The sequence below is a fragment of the Rhodnius prolixus genome, unplaced genomic scaffold (genome assembly GCF_049639745.1).
Source record: "Rhodnius prolixus isolate KJV_2025 unplaced genomic scaffold, Rpr scaffold_2, whole genome shotgun sequence".
In the NCBI taxonomy this organism is placed as follows: Eukaryota; Metazoa; Arthropoda; class Insecta; order Hemiptera; family Reduviidae; genus Rhodnius; species Rhodnius prolixus.
Window position 1 is genome coordinate 52,542,584 of NW_027411592.1, and position 22,147 is coordinate 52,564,730.

General features: G+C 35.1%; 1 protein-coding gene across 3 annotated transcripts in view; it reads right to left on the bottom strand.

Moving 5' to 3' along the window:
• LOC141449979 (uncharacterized) overlaps positions 1 to 22,147 on the bottom strand; it is a 136,918-nt gene that overhangs the window by 39,532 nt on the left and 75,239 nt on the right. The window contains exon 3 of one of the 3 annotated variants that reach the window (XM_074119958.1): positions 10,695 to 10,836. The exons of the other annotated variants lie outside the window; for them this stretch is intronic. The gene's annotated coding sequence lies outside the window, so the exon portion shown is untranslated. The remainder of the gene's footprint in view (positions 1 to 10,694; positions 10,837 to 22,147) is intronic. 3 annotated transcript variants of the gene reach the window in all.

Below are 22,147 nucleotides of genomic sequence, written 5' to 3' on the forward strand. Positions count from 1 at the left end.
CATTGATAGGTGTAGACATGGCGGACAAGGCATTAGCATTAAAATATCTGAACAGAATAAGGAAAAAAATAAATTGTTATCTGAATATCTAACGGTAAAAATCTGTCGTGAAGTAATTTACACACGAAGAGGAATATATAGTAGCTATAATCACTTGCATTTGCAAATCTTGCTAACTCCTGCAAAACAGTAACACTGTTTACAATCGTGCAAAATTTTGACATCTTTATTGTTGATCACGCTATGGACAAAATACACATACACGATTTGAGAGAGTATCCTCATTACGTACGGAAATTTAGTGATTGCTGTTTGAATTCATTAAAACTTGAATTTACTACAAATTGTAAATATTTCGAGCTCTATTACGGAAATAAGTAGCGTATCCGGAATTTTTTTAAAGTTCTTTGTGGGCATTTTGACGATTCTTTTTTTTAATGTCCAAACTTTCAATGATATTTTGCTAATTTCACAGCTAATAAAATTCTTGACGTTGAGTTTAAATGTCTAAAAATTTCACTTCATCTGGAATGTACAGTTTCATTATGATGTAATAAGAATAAGTAACTGATCATCTGATAAATGTCCCACTTATCCTTATTTTTTCTAAAAAACCAAATGGGTTCACAGAATTTGACTCAATCGCTATACTTCCTCTAAACCGTACTAGAAAAATTACTTAGCATTTCCTGTTTTAAAAGTGCTAACTAAATAATGATGGACGGGTGTTGGTGTAGTGGCTATGAAGCTTAAATTCGGGAGATTCCTATTTGAATCCAGCATGAAGCTACTTTTTATTTGTAAGGAAAAATGTTAATAGTTAAAAGTATGTGCTTTCGCCGCCGTCCATTTCATTTAACTGGCAGTTAGACGACGCGCCCCGCCTGAAAATGTAGACTATTGGAACCTTACAAGGTTTTTACGTATCAAGGAAGGTAAATACTCCCCAAAAAATTCAAAAACGTTTCCTAAAAAACAACAATCAAATGCCCCCAGAGACTTATTTTATGGAGTAAGACGTGTTTAAGACATCCTAAACATAAAAGTCATCATTTTACGCTCCTAATTTTCTCATGTTAATTATCCAATTATTCAAGGAAACAGTGAGTCAGGTCATACTTCCTGTAAAATTAAACAAAACGGGAAATAACACACTGAGCGTAAAAGCAGTTAGAGGATGTTTCAACATTTCTTTATGGAAAAATCATTCTTCATGTGAAGTCCATTATAGTTGGCTATAGTTTAATGAATTCAAAGAAAAACCTTCATTCATTGATCATTTTATATTACTACGAACTTATTATTTTAGTAGTAAAAAAATGAATCATAATTTTCTTAAATTAATCTTTATTATTTACTTTCTTTTACTATTTATATAGATAAATGAGTTTAATTATGATTGTATATGCAAAAAAAAAAAGTTATAAAGGAGGATTTGCCCTATATTATAAAGAAAATTTGGGAATTTTATCTTTTATAGAAAAAGAGAGAAAAATTGTCAAAGTTGGGTGTTTTTCAACGTTACGCTTTTTCGTGCAGTTTTTGACGATCAGCCCTTTACAACTATCCTACCGGACAGTTTTAACTCATTGTGAACGAAGTTGCTTCGATTTAGTCCAAATTTGGTACACACATTCTTTGGGGGAAGAGTAAAAATGTGCGAGTAATCACGTGACTTTCTCTTACTCTAAGTTCTCTAAGTTCAAGGTCACAAAATTTTCTTTGAACTCAGAATAATGAACACATGTCAATTATCACTAACAAGAAGGGGAAGGGAATTAGCCGTGCGGTTAGCGTTATTGGATTCCCCAGCTGAGGACCTGGGTTCGAATCCAGCTGCTGGACCCTTAGATTTTCTCTTCCTTAGAGCTTCTTTCACTGCTCACTCTGTCCGGTGATGGACAGTGTTGCCTGTAACGAGAGTATCTCTAACCGGAGGCTGGACAGTTTAATGAAAAAAGCTGTGGGTGCCAATAACCTCAGATGTTGACACACCTTAAATCATACAAAAAAAAACTAACGTAGTTTGTAAAACTGAACTTTAATATTATTACGAGTATACTATAATGAAAACAGCTTTTCCGGTCTCAGGGCACCTACAAAATGAATTTGAAAAATGTGAAAACTATGAAAAACCTTTGGGAAAACTCAAAATAAAATATCAGCACGATTAAAATACTTATCTTTTACAACAGTAAAAGTAAAAAGTAAGTAAAGTAAAGTAAAGTAATCGCCTATTTTTCAGGCGGGGCTTAACGTCCAACTACCAATTAGGTGTCGTGGACGGAGGCGACTAGCAAACATACTTTACTGTAAATTTCTTTTATTAACCATTAAATAAAATCCAAGGCCTGAGACCGGGAATCGAACCCAGTACCACAATACATATTAGCTTCGCAGGTCTCGCCTCTAACCGCTCGGCTACCGTGGCGCCTTTTTACAACAGTAAAATTAGAAAAAGTAAAATGGGTAAGTATGGGTAATTTGCTTTCAAAATAGAGGAAACATACTAATTACGTAGTATGAGATAACATTATCTTAATCAATAGGAAATAATTTTATAAAATGTATTTCTTAGCAAAGAAGTAAATATTTTTTGAAAACAATACTTTAAACAAGGACTTATTCAAGTCACAGTTTGCATACTGCGTCTCAATCATAATTATTTTCTACTGCAGTTGAGTTTGAAATAAACCATAATTGCCTTTATGCAAAAAACCACAATCGCAGTTGCAAATCATGTACTATTAGAACATCAAAGAGTGGAGGGGGGAAGATCTTGTGGAAGGCCATCCACCATCAACTGCTGGTGGTCTAATCTACACCTGGGAAATATTTTTTTTTTAAATTATTTTTTTGAGGAATAAACGAGTTTTCGGTCCAAAAGGCAATTTTTTAAATGACATTTGACTCCATCACTCATTTCCTTTCTGAATGAAGTGTCAACAGTAAATCTTAACAATTACATAAACTCAAAACATAATGATATAGTAATTCCAATTAGCCAATTTCCTTCAAATTTTGTATTTTGGTTATTTGAAATAAAAGTTTTAAAACTACTTAGTGCAATAAGAATAACAAATTTACAGAAAATCGATGCAGCCGATTTTTTGAGAAAATCTGAAAAAAAAAAAGAACTGAACAATCGATTAATTTAAGTGGCATTTTCAATTGGCTAAAAGCTAAAAAAAAGCTAAAATCGTCTGGGTTTGATGGGCAGCATCCCAATCATCAAATTTGGCCATGCTGCGATTTAACAATTTCTGGGGAAGTAAATTCCACAGATAGAATGGACGTTAAAAACATCCCAGAAATTTTTTAAGATCACTTTTTTTTTTTTGGATTCAGAAGAATTTCAAAAACTGATATTTTAAGCAGGAAATCGACATCGAAAATTTTTGACACAATCACAAATTATTCCTCTAGTTGAATATAGTGAAAGTAAAAAAAAAAGCAAATGAACTCTTAAAACATTTAATAAATAATATAAAATAGTCAAATGGGCCTAACAAGTCACAAGTCTAAACTGAATGGTGTGTTTCTTTTTCTTTTTTTTTTATGGTTTAACCACTTAAACTAAAGTGAACAAAAAAAACGCTAGGACTATAACCAGAAACAAAAAAGGAACTCTTTCTTAACGTACACGCCTCCTCTGAGAGCCCAAGTATAATTTTCCATTCATATATCCTCGCCTCGCTCGCTCATATACAGAGCTTCATAAATTACATTAAGTAATTTGAATTCTTCGGGATCCCTTTTATTTTTCTAAAAGTAAAAAAAAAGAAGAAATTCAATGTCAGTTAAATCTTCTAAATTACATTTAAGCTCTCGTTTATTATCAATTAAGGATGTGGCTGGAGGCTTTCACTTCCTTTTTCTGTTCTTTTTTCTGTTTACGATAAATGATATTTATTACGTGAACAGTTTCACGCCTTCCTCTACTTCTTCTTTTTCAATCGTAATCCAGCATCCCACTTAGATCCACACTATTACCTATTTCTATTCATGTGATTTATCACACTGACTTTACTTAGATTATAGTTTACACTTAGGTTTTCTTTTCGTTTTTTGTCAATTAAAACTATTACTTTTGGTGAACAGAATTATGTTAAGTTCTGAATTTTTAGGGTTCCGTTCTAACAGGATGTTCCCTCAGATACAACTATCCTGAAAAGAAATAAATAGGTAACCATATTTTCCATGAGAGTCATCTGAACGCATCTAATACAACAAAAATTGTAAATGGAAAAGCTTTTTTAGAAAACAGTTGTAACATAATTTGCCACAGTTTTTCTACCATTAAATATGCACCAGTTTTTCATACAGTATTTGTATTTCTTATTCTGTTTTCTTTCGATTGTTTGACTTTACAGCCTCTTAGAGAGTGAAAGCGATTGCGGGTTTTCCACTGGATTTGTTCATCATATTAATGTCTGTGTAAAAGTTATTTTTTGTGAAAAAAAATCCAGCTTGTGAGCTGGACTGGCAAGTAATAACTAAGAAATGAAAAATTGAGGCTCCCGGAGAACATTTCTTTATCCAAAACCGACTGCTGCAACTCCTCTTCATTCTAGATTGTCGTCCTAACCCACTCTTCCGCGAAGTAGCCTCCTACAGATCCTTCCTATCCCAGCAGACACAAAACAATTAAAACATATCCTTCTCTAACTTTCTGCTCTAGCTGCAGATGCTTTTTCTATCCTTTGTCCCATCCTAAGTGTCCCAAAAACTGTGATGAAGCACAAAATGTAAACTTACATTTTGTGCTTCATAATTGTAATTAATTGTTTATATTTAATTATAAAGTTTACATATCTATCTATCCAAAAAGTTGAGCGAAGTTCAAATTTGATATTTTCATTCAGTGAACAATGTTTTTCAACCACTTTACCGAAACGATTTTTCTATATTTTCACGAAAATGTCCAACTATTTTTCCTCAAATTTGGTACAAAAGTTGCATAATATTGATCGATAACTTTTATGCGAAACAATTTCGATGTATAAGCTGTTCCTGGAGTCAGACAGCTTCAGCTGTTCCAGGAGTGCGAGAGCTTCCTTCTTAAGTGTAATGTCTCATTACTTATACAATAATAATAATTGAAAACCTATTTGTAATTAAAATTTCGAACAAAGGAAATTGGACAAAAAGGAAGTGCCACTTTATTGAGAGTTACATTTTGTGCGTCTTCCGGTCAACAGACATTTTTTATTTGGAATTTTAATAACAAACTGAATTATTTTTAATATTATACAGGTAATGAGGAAACATTTTACAGGAAATCTCCAATTATACCTCTTCCTTATCGAAATAACAAAGACGGACGAATTTATGTGCTTGCATTTTCTGACTTCGTATATATATGTTGACCAACTTTTTCCATACATAGAAGACCTAATAAACCTGTAAAATTAAGATACGAGTTTCCAAGGAAACTAAAAAAATCGAAAACTACACGATTTGTAAAAGGAAGTAAAATATTGAATTTAATAAATACGTGTCTTCTTACATCGTACACCTATCCCACCAGCCAACCACGTGCGGTACCTTGGAATGTACCTAGACAAGAGACTTACCTGGGACGCCCAAACGAGACTTAAACGTACCGAACTAAACAAACGATACAAACTTCTAGCCAGACTACTTGACAAACGCTCAAAACTCTCACTACAGAACAAACGACGACTCTATACAGCTCTTCTCACACCAATATGGACTTACGGACTCGAACTTTACGGAACAGCTAAAAAATCCAACATCAATTGACTGCAAACACTCCAATCCAAAATACTCCGCCGCATAGTAGACGCTCCATTCTATATTGGCAACCACACAATACATACAGTTCTCCAAATTCCACTCAAATCCGACACAAAAATTTTCATCAAAAACTCTCATTTCATCCGAACCCTTTAGCTGCAAACTTGTCTTCAACTGCGCTACCCTCCAATCCTCGAAGACGGCTGAGGCGCCGTTGGCCCCGTGACCAACTGGGTGACTAATGGCGGCCATCACTGGATAACCGTCATTCACGTCTGCCACGCTATTTATTTACACAATTATCGCATTTACTTATTGAACCCTATGGGTACAGGTGTAAATTTCAATAAAAGGATAAATAAATAAATACGAGTCTGCCCAGAAGAGAGCACTGGAGTAGAAAAACTAGCAGTAAGTTCATGCGTTAAGTAAGTGCCAATTATATTGTAATAATTACAAATTTTATTGTTCAAAAGAAATAAAATAACAGATTTTGCTTTTAAATTCATCTGCTTATTACTAGTTAGGTAATAAATAATTAAACAATGCGTATGTAGTATATGTAAATTGTGGACATGGAAGAAGGCACTATAGGAAGGAAGGGAAGTATGTAATAATTATGTTCACTAATCCATGGGCACACATGTTTGCATATCATTTAATGCCGTTAGCAAAAGCATAGACGCAGCATACTTGTTCTTTTCTTTCTTTCTCTTAATGCTTAACTTGTATCTTATATTGTTGGAGGATTCTATAAACATACAAAACTTCTTCGTCGTCCTCTCTTCTACAAAGCCCACAAGAAGGATGGGACACGATCTCTCTTACTACCTACCACCATCATGTTGTTGTTGCTGTTGTTGTGGGCCAGGAATATCTTCTTCTTCTAGTTGTCGTATATATATTATGGAACTATGTGAATGTGTCGAAGAGTGATCGTGGAAGAGGCGGAAAAGAGAAGCGAGAGGAAAGGAAGAACCGGCCGACCTGCACGACTTCCCTCACTGATCGGCGACGTTACGACGAGACCACGCTGCACAGTTATCACACAGGTTGGTTGCCCCCTTGGCTTCTCTCCCAACCAATTGTTTGAGAGTACTCGTGGAATAACAATGACCGACTTTTCGTTACGGCACTTTACTACGATTATGCTATGTCACGAATTTTTCTCAAAAGGAGTGTAATATGGATGGGTTATGGACTAGCAGGATAACAGATCCAAAGTTATTCTCGTAACGATCGTGAAACTACGAAGGAGGTCTCTTAATTTTTTTATTATTATTAATTTAATTTCTTAAATATTACAATCAATAAATAATTAAGAGTACTGAAAGAACTACTTTTGAGCAGATTTTGATTTTGAGGTCATACCAGAAATATCCGCTTTGAGATCCGCAAGTAACCCCTAAGCCGGAAAACTCATTATTGTAAGCATGATACGCTTTCATCTTATTCAGTAATACTAAGAGGAGGAAAAAAGGTTACTTTTAGAAGCGGGCAGCTAAAATTCACAAATTTTTTGTTTGCATTGAAATGATAAGTTAATTTACAATTAAATTTCCATATTTATATAATTAATAAAGATGAATGAGGGTAATCAGCAAAATCTTGATGCTGCATCAAAACTTAACTAGACAAGCAAAACATTTATTTTCTCATCAACATCAATCCCACTCACACAGTTACAGCCAATTAATTTAATAAGACGTTAATTAAGAAATTCCAATTATCGCACCACAAACGATGGTGATAAATCGCTGTAAACATCTACCTGGCAGTGTTGGGGCTTTCTCGTTTTTCTTTTTTACAACTTCCATCATTTTGTAATAAACAGCCATAAAAATAATTACGTTTGTTTTATCACTTGTTAAGTAAGTTAAGTTATCCTTTGTTCTGTTCTTTGTAAAATACTTTATGAGAAATCTTTATGTATTTCCTTGAATCATCCAAACTATTAATAAGAGAAGAGGAAAGTTTAATTAATAATTTTGTGAAATGTTTGAAGTTTATAGTTATTTTTTAAATATTCTTAAATTATACTGTGATTCAGCTTATTACAGAAAAATACATAAATAAATAAATAGTCTTAGAAGTCTTGACTTATGTTATTCTAGACAATAGTCTAATTGAGGTTTTAGCCAGTTACTGGTGAATGTCACTTTCTAAAATTTATATAAATTTAATACATATGATTATCCCATTAACCCTTTAAAAATGGTTGCGTGTTCGTAATGTGAAGAGCATTTCTCATACTTCACCTTCTTCAGGAATATCCATTCTGAGAATTCCTGAGTCAAAAGGGCAATCGGCATCCCGGACTCCGTTTTATGGATCAGCGATATTTCTACATAGTACACCAAAAAGACAATATGTAATGCTACTATATGCCACTGATACTTGGAACTTGAATAAGGGTTTCAGGAAAACGCTTCTTTAGCCACTGAGATAGATTACTGGTGAAGAAGCAGCAATGAATATCAAGGCTTGAGAGAGTAAGAAACGAAAAATTAAAGAAGAGTAAATGAACGTTTCATAGAAATGTGGAGGTAAATAAACTTAGGTGATTAGGTGTCCATATATATACATGAAATGAAAGTCGAAGGAAGAAGAAGAAGAGCAGACCCAAGTGGATAGATAGCGTCCAAGAAAGCCTCTTGGAAGCTAAAATTAAAAGCAATATTTAGTTGAGGAAAACCTCAGAACAGTGAGGAACTCCTAAAAAACAAAATTAGAAGTTTCTTTATTTCAATAAAACTGCATTAGTTTAAATGTTAATAATAACTGTTAACTAAATTTTTTTTTTAATCTTTTATTGGAATTTACAACTGCAACGGTTGTTGCAACCAGCAAATATGGTACCTGATAGCAAAAAATTAAAGAAAATCATGAGTGGAGAAGGCACCCAGTGGTGTCACTCCAGTAACGTGCTTTGCTCTCACGATAAGAGTAGATCACGAGGCCATCTTCTCTCCAATCTCCTTAGAGGATTACCTGGTAATGTGAAGGAAGATAGGTGTTCTATGAGAGGGTTAGGATGAACTGCTGTAGAGTGGAATGAAATTTGAGAAAACGAGTGTCAGCAAGATCTGTAATGAAAGGGATTTTGAGGTCATTATAGATAGTGAGGTTTAGGATACATAGAACGAAGTGTTAAGAAGTTTTCGAAGTACGAGCTCGTATTTTTGGACTGTAATGTCTGGAGGCGTAGTGAGTTGGAACGCTTAGTCGATCCCCATACTTCAATGGTTCAAGATAGAGAAATGTTAAATTTTGGTGGTTTTCAATTTGCTTCAAATTTCAATCCTTTATATCTCTGTGAATGTTAATCTATTTTTTTGTCCCTCATTACTGTTTATACGTGCGCTGTGTTGCTAAGCAGCAGTTCAGTCTCTAAAGAGCTTATTGCCGAGCAGTTGTGCATCTTGTGATGCAATTCCTGTCTAATAAAAGAGGATACCACCTCGGGAGCTCTTAAAGGCTGAATTCAGTGAGAATGCGAGGGTCGTTTGAAAAGTCCGTGCAAAAATAAAAACTACTTAATTTTTTGGGGTAAACCTTTTTTATTTTTCAACATAGTCTCCTTTTAGGCTTATACACTTCGTCCAAAGCTGCTCTAGTTTGTTGATCCCTTCCGAATAATAGGATTTGTCCAAGTCTGAAAAATAGCCATTCGTTTCTGCAATCACCTCCTCGTTTGAATAAAATCTTTTTCCCGCCAGCCATTTCTTCATATTGGGGAACAAATAGTAGTCCGAGGGAGCCAAGTCTGGAGAATAGGGGGGATGTGAAACGAGTTGGAACCCTCTTTCCATTAATTTTGCGACCACAACTGCTGCTGAGGTGTGAGCTGGTGCGTTGTCGTGATGGAAAAGCACTTTTTTGTGGGCCAATCGTGGGGCATTTTTCTTGCAGCTCGGTTTTCAAACGGTCCAATAAAGATGAATAATATGCACCTGTAATAGTTTTACCCTTTTCCAGATAGTCGATGAGGATTATTATTGCGAATCCCAAAAGACAGTCGCCATAATCTTTCCGGCCGAAGGAACGGTCTTCGCCTTTTTTGGCGCAGATTCCCCCTTGGTAACCCATTGTTTAGATTGTTCTTTGGTCTCAGGAGTGTAGTGATGTATCCATGTTTCATCCACAGTGACGAAACGACGCTTAAAGTCCTGCGGATTCTTCTGGAACAGCTGCAAACCGTCCTTGCAACACTTCACACGATTTCGTTTTTGGTCAAGCGTGAGCAATCGCGGCACCCATCTTGCGGATAGCTTTGTCATGTCCAAATGTTGATCCAAAATATTATGTACCCGTTCATTCGAGATGCCCACAGCACTAGCAATCTCACGCACCTTCACTCTTCTGTCATCCATCACCATATCATGGATTTTATTAATGATTTCTGGAGTAGTAACCTCAACAGGGCGTCCAGAACGTTCAGCGTCACTTGTGCCCATATGGCCACTCCGAAAATTTTGAAACCACTTATAAACTATTCTAATCGAAGGTGCAGAGTCACCATAATGTTTATCAAGCTTCTCTTTAGTCTCCTGAGGCGTTTTGCCTTTCATAAAGTAGTGTTTAATCAACACACGAAATTCTTTTTCGTCCATTTTTTTGAAAATCACTCGACTTCCTCGATTCAAACGAATGCCAAACACAAAGAAATAGACCGATCTGGCTGAAACTTGGTGTGTGTTCTTCCAAGAGATGCTACTAACTAAACATAACCTCGATACGCGCCAGTGGTGCTATCTCTGACTTTGCACGGACTTTTCAAACGACCCTCGTATTGTTGCGTTTATAGGAGAAAAATACAAATAAGAATGAAATTCAATGTTAAAGATAAATCTGCAAAACTAAGAAGGAGACCCATTGTCTCTAAGGTTAGTTTCACTCGAATTCATCAACTAGTTCTTAGTGAAGTTTGTTACCGGGGATGGAGAACTTGAATGAGCAAGTGATCTTGTTCGCCCAACTGGTTTGGAAGTAATCACTACTTCTCTTTCTACCAACGGAGTTTGATTACCTCACCATCTTCACCAAGCCACGCAGGAGTCCGTTTTTCAAATTGCACTATCAAAACATTCAAAAGGAAATTTCACAGTTCTTTAATCACTTCGAAGAAGGAAAATAAATAATAAAAAATTCTAGATGTCACATGTTTCAGTTGATGTTAAGGAAGATTTATGTACTCTCGTATCTTTTCTATCAATCTATTCAAAACTGAATTTTCTTAAATTACAAAAAAAATAATTTACATATTAAATTTACGATACGATAATATTTTTTGTCTCCTCTCTGCTTTCTTTTAAAGACACATGCTACATTTAAACAAGCTCGGCAGAAATACCGGCTTCTACTTCCCTTATTAACATATTGCCCAGAATCCGTTACCTTCTACAACATCATCATCTTTCCATATGAATAAAAATGCGATTTGTGTTGTTATAAGGCAAAGAGATTAGGAAGAATGAAAACCAGTTTCATTGGTCGCTTATTATTATTTTTATTTTATTATTTCATTTCTAATATTAATAACAGACATAAAGAATTTTGAAACGTTTATTTATAAAGTTCATTTTTTGTATCAGTTTCAGTAAAATTAATTTACTCTAATATCATTTGCATTCATCCTTCTTACTTTTAAACTAGAGCAAGCAGAAAAAGAAGTACGTAGTCAATAAATAAAGACTGGTCTAATCAAAATGATAAATTAATTGAATTAATTAATTAATTTTGATTACAATTTACGTTTTGATTACTTCATCAAATGGACTTATTATCTCAAAGCAATACAGACAAGACAGTCCATTCTTCTAATGCTGTGCAGCTTCATGTGTGAATCTTTTTTTTTTTTTTTTCAATATCTTATCTTTTTTCTGATTTAAAAAATTAAAAGCTTGCAAATAAGAAGCGCGAAGAAGTTTATTAAAACTAAATCTAAGCAAATTTTTTCTACAAAAGGAATGAATTACATTACTGCAATTATTATCCTACGATTGGAAGGATGCACTTTGAAACTGCGTTTCTCAACTCTCTAACAATTAAATCGCCATGAACATCATTAACATCAGCAAAGAGTATCAGAATTTATCCCCTCACCTCAAATATATTTAAAAAAAAAAAAAAAGCTAGACAGAATGATTCCCCGTCTATGTAGTGCGCAATGCTCTTGCAGAAGAGCTTAAAGTTTTGTGGTTACGACGATTAGCTCTCTTTCAAAAGCTAGATTACTGAAAGTATAATCTATTTTCTAGCTGACCTTGACATTTAGAAAGTTCAATACTCTTTAACTTCTCATAAAATATACTAAGTAATTCGCATCTATCTCTTTCGTGTTCTTTCTTTTTTTTTAGCGAATCTTGTTCGAGGACCTTTTTATTTCCGATATTTTAGGGGGGGGAAAATGCTTGTGCAGAATTTCTTTACTTTTACCTTATTCCTTGAACAAAATATCGGATGAGGTTTTTTGGTTGAATTCGTCCAACCGGAAATATCTTTTTAATGAGTATGACCAAACTTTCAAGAAGACAGGTAATGGATACACCGGAAATGCTATTTTAAAGAAAAGCATTTTCACGTTCTCTTTAATTTACTATGAATTTGCCAAACGGATTCATTTGAAGCTGACCTAAATGGTGTACTTAAGCTCAAGCTGACAGTTTGGCTTGTAATTTCTTCTCAAACCCCTACACTCATATTGCACCATTTTGACGACTCACTAGACTTAAATATAAGTCTAGAAGTGTTGCCATCCTTCACTCATATTTAACTTATTTTTTACAGCGCATTACATATAATCTATCTGCAACACATCTTCATGTTAGTTAAGTAAGTAATTTGAGCTACTTCTTTTACACCCTTTGCTGTTCCACTCTGATGGAACCTCAATTTTTAGGACGTTCCTGGATTAGAAAGATCTCATGTAAAGCTACATGGCTCAGTTAATTTATGAGTAATTGTTTCAGACTTATGCAAACATTACAGTAATTCTCATTTCATGTTATATTGAACTGACCTTGCATTGAGTTGCCACATATAAAGTAGGTGAATACTTCTTTATTAACTTTGTATCTTTTTCATCTATTTGAACCGACTTGGTTACTCAAAGCGGATAGAGGATGTGTTCTATTCCTCATTTATCAGTGTTTTCCGTGAGCTGGCAGGCAACCCTTTGGAAGTAAAAAGTATTACTAGTTACTCCTCCAGTACCTGTTATGGTTATTTTGTTTAACAGATTTCAATGACAAAAATCCTATTGATCATGAAGCCCCACCAAACAATTGCTCCAGCGTTACGTCAATAGAGAAATCAACAGAACTTATTCTAAACACCGGATTCTCAGAATTTTTCGTAGAGGGTCTTTGGGAATAGAAAGAGAACCACTGTTAGAGAGAAGATATTACAAATTTTTTTGTCTAATTCTCCAAGCACTTTCTACGCTTGTATTGGCAGAATGAAGGTGTATTGGCCCTATTCTGGTTCAACCATTGGCAAAGTTGTCGATAAAAAAATTTAATCCTCAAAACTAAATTTGGAATTGAATTAATCCATTAAAATTCAGATTATTTAATCTTAATTAATTTATGACTAAAAATTTTAATTCATTAAATTCCAATTAAATTAAAAGTCAATTTAAATCAAACAACTAATTTTGGTCGATTAAATTTAATTTTAATAATGATTTGAGATTAAATTTTGGTTTACTTCAATTGACACTGATTAAATTTTTACCCTCCTCTGGTTACAACATTAAATTAATAATAAACGTACATAATTTTTAATTATACATCTTTAGAATACAGTAATAAAGAGACACACTGACTTTAAAACAGGCATTCTATTCAAGAAATTTAATTTAGATTTATAAACCTCATGTCCATGCTGTGTAGATTATGTTGCATTATGTAGATAAGATCCATGTTCACTCTCAGAAAACATGAGATGAATATGTACGGTGGCGTTGTTTTAGTTTAACGCTATAAATTTTGAATAATAAATGATGATTTTCTGCTGTCACGATAATGAATCTACAGTTTTATATTTGTTCTTAGTAATTAGATTGTGAACTTTTTGTTATCAATTAAAATTCACAATGTGCGAACAATTAGTTAACAACTGTGGTACATAATATACAATTAAGATGATTTGGAGGAGGCTATTGACGGACATTCTTTGAGGTAGTGATATTTAGCCCAGGAGAAATAAATTATTTTTTTTATAAAATTAACTTTTCCTTATTTTCAAGGTAACAACTTACAAATTTTCTTCAAATACCAAATTTTTAAAACATATTTTACTGTTACAAATATTTCTCAGATTCTAAAACTCTGCAAAAGAAATGAAAACTTTGGTATGCCTTAAAATTTGTTACAAAAATTTATTGAACTAAAAGGTATTGATTTTATTGATCTAAATTAGGTATAATCGAAGTTTATGAGACAATCAATCGCATTTCCAAAAATTACAAAGAAATGTGGTACACATTAGATTGTGGAATTTTTTACAAATTCAGAATTTGAGCAACACAACTATCTCTTGTTCTAATATTTAAGACTCAGAAGCATACATTGTATTGAAATGGTTCTTAGAGAGAACCCTAATTATTTTATCTAAATTGTTTTAGTAAAAAAAAAAAAAAAAAGATAAGTTTTAATGAATGATGTCAACAAAGTTTAATGAAAGCCTGTGAGTTGTTTTGTGAGGATTTAGGAAAAGTTACAACGTCGAAACCTGGATGGAATAACTGGAATTGCCTGAATAGCCTCTCTCTCTTAAGTTTTTTTTCCCGATTAACAATTGTGATGAGACAAATCCAGATCTGGATTTACCTTTAAGATCCTGGCTTGATGTTTATTTCATTTGGGACAATAACAAGGTTCCAGAGGGCTATAAAAGCAAGATCTCTCTTCAAGTTAATAATAAATCATTAATTGGCTCTTGTAATAATGACTTCTTATGACTAATCAATATAAAGATTAATATGTTCCAAGATTAACATACTAATACGTGCCATAATAGGTATATTACCGTTAAGTTAACAATGATTCACGTTTAAATTTTCCTTTGTACTTCATTTTATTATCTTAGGTGAAGCTCTTTTAAGAAAGCTATCTCATTAGGAAAACATTACAACTCAGCATAAAATAATAATAAAATGATAGTTTTTTAAAAAAGTCATAATAAAGTTTAGTTTAAAAGAAGTTAACTAAACATGAGTTTAAAAATAAAGAAGTAGTAGAATTTATATTAGACGCTAAGATAGTCATTAATAAAAGTTAAGGAATGATTAATATGAAGCTTAGGATGTAAGAATAGAGGTGTAGGTGAAAGAATAAAAACGACGCGATGGTGTTTAAAAAAAAGTAAGTTTTCTCTTTTCATTAAAAAGTCCATTCATAGAAGCTATGATTATTCGCTCTCTGTACGCCCTTCCCCGCTACATCGCAAGTGCTGGTGAGAACTAAGTATTGTCCACGGACAGCCAACTTCTTCAGGTGTTTCTCACGATCTTTCCTTTCTCTTTTTGTCAAGAGTCTAAGGTATCTATTCAGAATTCATAAACAGGATAGCGATGTCGTCAAAGAGGTTTTGATTCTTGGCTTTCAACAACACTTTTGTTTGAGAATCCAGCAAGGTAGGCTAGGCCTGCAACTGCAATGCTTGGCATAGTTCACTCTCTTCTCTTCCTTGGAACGGCTCCATTTCTGTTCATTAGTTATTCATTCCAAGTGCTAGCCGATGAAGAAGATGAAGCAAAAAGGATGGATTGACCCACCCAAAGGAACGTAACAGACCTCCACTCCAGTCACTAAGTTCGGTTCTATTCAGGCGATTTAAACCCTTCTACACACGGAAGGAAGCTCCCCAACGATCTTTGAGAATAATAAACTTCCTTTATTGTCAAGTATTTTCATAAAAGTATTTTTCACGGTTTTCACAATATGGTTTCACTGATTCAATAGCTCTTAATCTGGAATTTCCACTATTACATTCTTTCATTATAAATATATATGATTTAGCGACAAATGAGGGCTGATGAAATTAATTATTAATTTTTTTTAGAATAATAATGTTTACTGAATGTTTAATTATTAGTTATTTCGGTGTTATACAGTTAGAAGAAGAACTGAGAAAGGAGAAAATCTATCACAGAATGCTAGCTTTTAACAATATTATTATATTTGTCCATGGGGAAGAACTATCCCCTAGAGTGACCAAAGGACATCATCATATCCACCACAAACAAAAGCAAGAATAAACTGAGTCTAGCACAAAAATTCAGCTTTGCATTGAGAGAATCTCAGCAGACTGTGCAAACCGGATTTACAACTTAAAGATGGACTTATTAAAGTTCTTCAACTATCGAACTGATGAGACCTAAGTCCTGAGAATTAATCTCATCACATCCTAAAACTCCATAAACTAGATTCCGGCCTAGGTTCACAGAACGAAGTGATTTTTAATCTCAAATAACCAGTTTCTAGAGCAGGGCTGGATGTTACAAAACTGAGCCTTCCTTAATTCATAATATAAGTGCAAAAACAGTGGAAAAAGTCGGAATTCTGGCCTAGGTTCACAGAACGAAGTGATTTTTAAACTCAAATAACCAGTAACTAGAGCAGGGCTGGATGTTACAGACTGGGTCGCCCTTACATCAAATTATAAGTTCAAAAACAGTGGAAAAAGTAGGAATTCCTGCCAAGGTTCACAGAACGAAGTGATTTGTATACTCAAATAACCAGTAACTAGAGCAGGGCTGGATGTTACAGACTGGGTCATCCTTAATTCATAATATAAGTTCAAAAAACAGTGGAAAAAGTCGGAATTCTTGCCAAGGTTCACAGAATGAAGTGATTTTTAATCTCAAATCACCAGAAACTAGAGCAGGGCTGGATGTTACAGTCTGGATCGTCCTTACTTCATAATATAAGTTCAAAAACAGTGGAAAAAGTCGGAATTCTGGCCTAGGTTCACAGAACGAAGTGATTTTTAATCTCAAATAACCGGTAACTAGAGCAGGGCTGCATGTTACAGACTGGGTCGCCCTTACATCAAATTATAAGTTCATAAACAGTGGAAAAAGTCGGAATTCTGGCCTAGGTTCACAGAACGAAGTGATTTTTAATCTCAAATAACCGGTAACTAGAGCAGGGCTGGATGATACAGTCTGGGTCGTCCTTACTTCATAATATAAGTTCAAAAACAGTGGAAAAAGTCGGAATTACGGCCTAGGTTCACATAACGAAGTGATTTTTAATCTCAAATAACCAGCAACTAGAGCAGGGCTGGATGTTATAGACTGGGTCGTCCTTACTTCGTAATATAAATTCAAAAAACAGTGGAAAAAGTCGGAATTTTGGCCTAGTTCACAGAACGTAGTGATTTTTAATCTCAAATAACCGATAACTAGAGCAGGGCTGGATGTTACAGACTGGGTCGTCCTTACTTCGTAATATAAATACAAAAAAACAGTGGAAAAAGTCGGAATTCCTGCCTAGGTTCACAGAACGAAGTGATTTGTATACTCAAATAACCAGTAACTAGAGCAGGGCTGGATGTTACAGACTGGGTCGTCCTTAGTTCATAATATAAGTTCAAAAACCAGTGGAAAAAGTCGGAATTCCGGCCTAGGTTCACAGAACGAAGTGATTTTTAATCTCAAATAACCAGTTTCTAGAGCAGGGCTGGATGTTACAAAACTGAGCCTTCCTTAATTCATAATATAAGTGCAAAAACAGTGGAAAAAGTCGGAATTCTGGCCTAGGTTCACAGAACGAAGTGATTTTTAAACTCAAATAACCAGTAACTAGAGCAGGGCTGGATGTTACAGACTGGGTCGCCCTTACATCAAATTATAAGTTCAAAAACAGTGGAAAAAGTAGGAATTCCTGCCAAGGTTCACAGAACGAAGTGATTTGTATACTCAAATAACCAGTAACTAGAGCAGGGCTGGATGTTACAGACTGGGTCATCCTTAATTCATAATATAAGTTCAAAAAACAGTGGAAAAAGTCGGAATTCTGGCCTAGGTTCACATAACGAAGTGATTTTTAATCTCAAATAACCAGCAACTAGAGCAGGGCTGGATGTTATAGACTGGGTCGTCCTTACTTCGTAATATAAATTCAAAAAACAGTGGAAAAAGTCGGAATTTTGGCCTAGTTCACAGAACGTAGTGATTTTTAATCTCAAATAACCGATAACTAGAGCAGGGCTGGATGTTACAGACTGGGTCGTCCTTACTTCGTAATATAAATACAAAAAAACAGTGGAAAAAGTCGGAATTCCTGCCTAGGTTCACAGAACGAAGTGATTTGTATACTCAAATAACCAGTAACTAGAGCAGGGCTGGATGTTACAGACTGGGTCGTCCTTAGTTCATAATATAAGTTCAAAAACCAGTGGAAAAAGTCGGAATTCCGGCCTAGGTTCACAGAACGAAGTGATTTTTAAACTCAAATAACCAGTAACTAGAGCAGGGCTGGATGTTACAGACTGGGTCGTCCTTAATTCGTAATATAAGTTCAAAAAACAGTGGAAAAAGTCGGAATTTCGGCCTAGGTTCACAGAACGAAGTGATTTTTAATCTCAAATAACCGGTAACTAGAGCAGGGCTGGATATTACATACTGGGTCGTTCTTACTTCATAATATAAGTTCAAAAACAGTGGAAAAAGTCGGAATTCTGGCCTAGGTTCACAGAACGAAGTGATTTTTAATCTCAAATAACCGGTAACTAGAGCAGGGCTGGATGTTACAGACTGGGTCGCCCTTACATCAAATTATAAGTTCATAAACAGTGGAAAAAGTCGGAATTCTGGCCTAGGTTCACAGAATGAAGTGATTTGTATACTCAAATAACTAGTAACTAGAGCAGGGCTGGATGTTACAGACTGGGTCATCCTTAATTCATAATATAAGTTCAAAAAACAGTGGAAAAAGTCGGAATTCTTGCCAAGGTTCACAGAATGAAGTGATTTTTAATCTCAAATCACCAGAAACTAGAGCAGGGCTGGATGTTACAGTCTGGGTCGTCCTTACTTCATAATATAAGTTCAAAAACAGTGGAAAAAGTCGGAATTCTGGCCTAGGTTCACAGAACGAAGTGATTTTTAATCTCAAATAACCGGTAACTAGAGCAGGGCTGCATGTTACAGACTGGGTCGCCCTTACATCAAATTATAAGTTCATAAACAGTGGAAAAAGTCGGAATTCTGGCCTAGGTTCACAGAACGAAGTGATTTTTAATCTCAAATAACCGGTAACTAGAGCAGGGCTGGATGATACAGTCTGGGTCGTCCTTACTTCATAATATAAGTTCAAAAACAGTGGAAAAAGTCGGAATTACGGCCTAGGTTCACATAACGAAGTGATTTTTAATCTCAAATAACCAGCAACTAGAGCAGGGCTGGATGTTATAGACTGGGTCGTCCTTACTTCGTAATATAAATTCAAAAAACAGTGGAAAAAGTCGGAATTTTGGCCTAGTTCACAGAACGTAGTGATTTTTAATCTCAAATAACCGATAACTAGAGCAGGGCTGGATGTTACAGACTGGGTCGTCCTTACTTCGTAATATAAATACAAAAAAACAGTGGAAAAAGTCGGAATTCCTGCCTAGGTTCACAGAACGAAGTGATTTGTATACTCAAATAACCAGTAACTAGAGCAGGGCTGGATGTTACAGACTGGGTCGTCCTTAGTTCATAATATAAGTTCAAAAACCAGTGGAAAAAGTCGGAATTCCGGCCTAGGTTCACAGAACGAAGTGATTTTTAATCTCAAATAACCAGTTTCTAGAGCAGGGCTGGATGTTACAAAACTGAGCCTTCCTTAATTCATAATATAAGTGCAAAAACAGTGGAAAAAGTCGGAATTCTGGCCTAGGTTCACAGAACGAAGTGATTTTTAAACTCAAATAACCAGTAACTAGAGCAGGGCTGGATGTTACAGACTGGGTCGCCCTTACATCAAATTATAAGTTCAAAAACAGTGGAAAAAGTAGGAATTCCTGCCAAGGTTCACAGAACGAAGTGATTTGTATACTCAAATAACCAGTAACTAGAGCAGGGCTGGATGTTACAGACTGGGTCATCCTTAATTCATAATATAAGTTCAAAAAACAGTGGAAAAAGTCGGAATTCTGGCCTAGGTTCACATAACGAAGTGATTTTTAATCTCAAATAACCAGCAACTAGAGCAGGGCTGGATGTTATAGACTGGGTCGTCCTTACTTCGTAATATAAATTCAAAAAACAGTGGAAAAAGTCGGAATTTTGGCCTAGTTCACAGAACGTAGTGATTTTTAATCTCAAATAACCGATAACTAGAGCAGGGCTGGATGTTACAGACTGGGTCGTCCTTACTTCGTAATATAAATACAAAAAAACAGTGGAAAAAGTCGGAATTCCTGCCTAGGTTCACAGAACGAAGTGATTTGTATACTCAAATAACCAGTAACTAGAGCAGGGCTGGATGTTACAGACTGGGTCGTCCTTAGTTCATAATATAAGTTCAAAAACCAGTGGAAAAAGTCGGAATTCCGGCCTAGGTTCACAGAACGAAGTGATTTTTAAACTCAAATAACCAGTAACTAGAGCAGGGCTGGATGTTACAGACTGGGTCGTCCTTAATTCGTAATATAAGTTCAAAAAACAGTGGAAAAAGTCGGAATTTCGGCCTAGGTTCACAGAACGAAGTGATTTTTAATCTCAAATAACCGGTAACTAGAGCAGGGCTGGATATTACATACTGGGTCGTTCTTACTTCATAATATAAGTTCAAAAACAGTGGAAAAAGTCGGAATTCTGGCCTAGGTTCACAGAACGAAGTGATTTTTAATCTCAAATAACCGGTAACTAGAGCAGGGCTGGATGTTACAGACTGGGTCGCCCTTACATCAAATTATAAGTTCATAAACAGTGGAAAAAGTCGGAATTCTGGCCTAGGTTCACAGAATGAAGTGATTTGTATACTCAAATAACTAGTAACTAGAGCAGGGCTGGATGTTACAGACTGGGTCATCCTTAATTCATAATATAAGTTCAAAAAACAGTGGAAAAAGTCGGAATTCTTGCCAAGGTTCACAGAATGAAGTGATTTTTAATCTCAAATCACCAGAAACTAGAGCAGGGCTGGATGTTACAGTCTGGGTCGTCCTTACTTCATAATATAAGTTCAAAAACAGTGGAAAAAGTCGGAATTCTGGCCTAGGTTCACAGAACGAAGTGATTTTTAATCTCAAATAACCGGTAACTAGAGCAGGGCTGGATATTACATACTGGGTCGTTCTTACTTCATAATATAAGTTCAAAAACAGTGGAAAAAGTCGGAATTCTGGCCTAGGTTCACAGAACGAAGTGATTTTTAATCTCAAATAACCGGTAACTAGAGCAGGGCTGGATGTTACAGACTGGGTCGCCCTTACATCAAATTATAAGTTCATAAACAGTGGAAAAAGTCGGAATTCTGGCCTAGGTTCACAGAATGAAGTGATTTGTATACTCAAATAACTAGTAACTAGAGCAGGGCTGGATGTTACAGACTGGGTCATCCTTAATTCATAATATAAGTTCAAAAAACAGTGGAAAAAGTCGGAATTCTTGCCAAGGTTCACAGAATGAAGTGATTTTTAATCTCAAATCACCAGAAACTAGAGCAGGGCTGGATGTTACAGTCTGGGTCGTCCTTACTTCATAATATAAGTTCAAAAACAGTGGAAAAAGTCGGAATTCTGGCCTAGGTTCACAGAACGAAGTGATTTTTAATCTCAAATAACCGGTAACTAGAGCAGGGCTGGATGTTACAGACTGGGTCGCCCTTACATCAAATTATAAGTTCATAAACAGTGGAAAAAGTCGGAATTCTTGCCAAGGTTCACAGAATGAAGTGATTTTTAATCTCAAATCACCAGAAACTAGAGCAGGGCTGGATGTTACAGTCTGGGTCGTCCTTACTTCATAATATAAGTTCAAAACCAGTGGAAAAAGTCGGAATTCTGGCCTAGGTTCACAGAACGAAGTGATTTTTAATCTCAAATAACCGGTAACTAGAGCAGGGCTGGATGTTACAGACTGGGTCGCCCTTACATCAAATTATAAGTTCATAAACAGTGGAAAAAGTCGGAATTCTGGCCTAGGTTCACAGAACGAAGTGATTTTTAATCTCAAATAACCGGTAACTAGAGCAGGGCTGGATATTACAGACTGGGTCGTTCTTACTTCATAATATAAGTTCAAAAAACAGTGGAAAAAGTCAGAATTCCAAACAATATGAATGGATGTTTATTTTGTTCTCCTTCTAACTCGCCAATTATATAATAAAGGATACTATTCTGAGCAAAATCATGTAGAGATGTCTGCTTAAACTAGAATTGTCAGTTT